Here is a 3,319-nt window from a genome sequence, read left to right on the forward strand (position 1 = left end):
TTCCCTCATGTAATGCCGGCACAGATGAGGGTTGAGTCAGGAATAGCCATGGAGCAAGAAGAAGATCTGGAAGATGAGATCGTAGCAATGGTAGCATGCATTATTTGGTGGACTAAATAATGGGTTAACAAACAAAGCCTAACACACAGCTTGGGAGTGTGTTGCTGCTGCCGCGGTCAGGCAGAAAGACAGAACGGTGGCTGATATTGAAGAGAAATGGTCTGATTTAACACTACTACTGGACCAGCGCATCACAATCACAATCGCTGGACAAAGCTCATACACTGGCTCATGACAGAGGATCAAACACAAACAAAAACACACACAACAAAATAACTGGGGGTGAAAGCTGCATCAGAATTCAATATGAAAAGAGTAATTGAAAAAAAAAAACTATGTCTGCTAATTCCTCACACCTTTGATTGATAATTCCTATCACATTGTTCATACACATACCAAGAATTTAGGGCTTTCATTGTCTACAGAACATAATGTCATTAAAAGATTCAGAGAATCTGAAGAGATCTCTGTATGCGAGGGACAAAGCCGAAAACCAATACTGGATGGCCGCGATCTTCAGGCCCTCAGGTGGCACTGCTTTGAAAACAGACCTCATTCTGCAGTGGACATCACTGCATGGGCTCAGGAACTCCTCCAAAAACCATTGAAAGCAGATCCAGAAACACTGCCGTTCCAAAGCCAGCATCTGTGATGGTACGAGGGGGGGGGGCACATTAGTGTGTGCACTGGTAACCTGCACATTTGTGGAGGCTCCATTAATGCTAAACCTTTTATTCAGGCTTTGGAGCAACATACGCTGCCAAGTAGACAACATCTTTTTCAGGGAAGGCCTCCAACAGCATGGCTCTGCAGTAAAATAGTCCAGCTGCTAAACTGACCTGCCTGCAGTCCTGACTTGTCACCCACTGAAAATGTTTGATCCATTATTAAACATAAAATATAACAAAGGAGACCCTGAACTGTTGAGCAGCTGAAATTGCACATCAAGCAAGAGTGGGAAAACATTCCACTTTCAAAATGACAGCAGTTGGTCTCCTCAGTTCAGTTACAGTTCAGTGCTGTTAAAACAAGAGGTGATGCAGCAGAGCAGTTAACATGACCCTGACCAGCTTTTTTTTCAAACATGCTGCTGGCATCAAATTCTAAATGAGGACAGAATTTTCAAAAACAGTTTCCACATATTATATTATTGTGCTGTATCCAGTAACATATGGAGTTTCAGTGTTTGTAAATCATTGCATTCTGTTTCAATTTCCATTTCACACAGTGTCCCATGTTGGAAATGGGGCTGTACCACCTTGCCCCGAGCATCTAGTTTAGTCGCTTGGATACGCATGTGTTCCAAACTGCAATACAGCTACATAACCAGCAGAAAAATCTCTTCCATCAAGTCTGAACTTTGCTTGGAGATGAGATCATTTCCATGTCAAAGTACGGTTTTATAAATAACTTATACAGTTTTTTTTTTTTTTGCTGAAGTTATGCTTAAGATCAAAATTGATCCGAAGTCCGTTTTATAAATGAGGCCCCTGACTGTCAGTCTCATCTTCTGAGAATAGTCACACTCTTCTTTGTTTTAATGCCTCCAAAATTAAACTGAGAACCAAGCAATGCTTCAAGGTGCTTGGTCAATCAAAGCAATCGGTATGTGTGAAAATGTGCAATTCTGATGTTTCCGGTGCTTTTCTGTCTCAAGACAGAACAGAACAGGTCACATGGTGCAGCGGCTTACTAAAACATGGCATGATAGTCTCTGGAGCTGTCAGTCAGCACTGTGTCTCTGATGCCTTTGCAGCAAACCTAAAGGAGCTGGAAGAATAAAGAGAAAACAGAAATTATATATGTTCTCATTCAGCTAGCTTTTCATTATGTGCACTGCTTTAGTTTTCAAGGGCTAGGGGATAGAGAGGTCCCTGGGGAGGTTAAGGAGAGGCATACATGTATGCTAGAAAGACAGAGCATCAAAGGGAAAAGGAGAGAAGACAGGAAAAGAGACGAAACATGACAGAGGTAGAGGAGTCATCGTGAGGTGTCTCAGAGCTGTCAATCACGGCAGAAAGCCGGATGGCTTGCTCTGAAGCGACCTGCAGAGTGAGACGTGGAATGGAAATGAGGAGGTACTGTTTCCCGCAGCAAACAAATGCACTCTAAATCTTTTAAATGATGTTGCTGGATTAAACAGAGCTATGACAGATGTGAGGTTAGCGCAGGTCAGATGAAACACAGGTACGTAAATATGAGAGTGATGTTGGCATGAAGACAAGGTCTGTGGAGAGTACAGGAGACACTACGGAGATGATGTGGAGGAAGCTGCTTTGTATGACTAAAAAATAAACATTTTTTTTCTAAAATTACAATTATATATTTATAATGTACATGTCTGAGCTGTCTCAATTATCTTTGTATAGATTTAACCTTATACTGAGCTACCACGTATCTTAAAGCTGCACTAAACAAGATTTTATATATTAACAGTGAGTCAAATGATGCATAATGAGAAAAGGGTCAGTCATGGTGACAAACCCACAGACAAATTAATTACACAACTCTGCAGTTCTTCTCAGCTCTATGGAACCTTTTGATCTCATTTAGCGCATTGTTGTAGCTTCAGGATCACAAAATGACTGTTGGAGTCTCAACAACGATTCCAGCCACAGCAGGGAGCCGTTTCCTGGGATAAACTCCAGGTGTGCTACCTGCTCAGCATCCGACTACTGAATATAGTTTAGCAGCTAAAACTTTCTGTTAGTTTGTGTTGACTTAGCTAATCTGTTCAAAGCTCCTCTGCTTATACGACAGAACTTGAAGATTCTTACAGAAACCTCAGAGGCAGTGGAAAGAACACAATGCTCCATTTACGGAATAGACATATCAACAAACACGTGTACAGATTAAGGCAGCTTTCACTTGTTTTTAGTCTGATTATTTTCTAATTGTGCTCTCCTAGAGTAAGTTTTTCTGTTACATTTATGGTTTGGTTTATCAGTCCAGTGCTTTAAAAGTAGAATCTGGTAACACGCTGTTCCACTGATCAACAGATTGAGGCAGTATATTGAAAAGAAGTGTAAGGATCCACAATGGATGCGAAGACCACTGCAAGCTTGTTCATGTAGATGTAAACAATGTACTTTTCAATTATAGAAAAACAGTGAATGAAAAGAGTGAAACACTGAATGTAAATATAACTTCCAAAACTCTCCAGGCCACCTTGACTCTGGACCTTCAGTGATGTGGTATCAAGTAGTTTAATATAGAGGGAGAGATCACGACCTCTGGGCTGCTTGATGCTTCTCCACCT

The sequence above is a fragment of the Chelmon rostratus genome, chromosome 4, assembly GCF_017976325.1.
Source record: "Chelmon rostratus isolate fCheRos1 chromosome 4, fCheRos1.pri, whole genome shotgun sequence".
In the NCBI taxonomy this organism is placed as follows: Eukaryota; Metazoa; Chordata; class Actinopteri; order Chaetodontiformes; family Chaetodontidae; genus Chelmon; species Chelmon rostratus.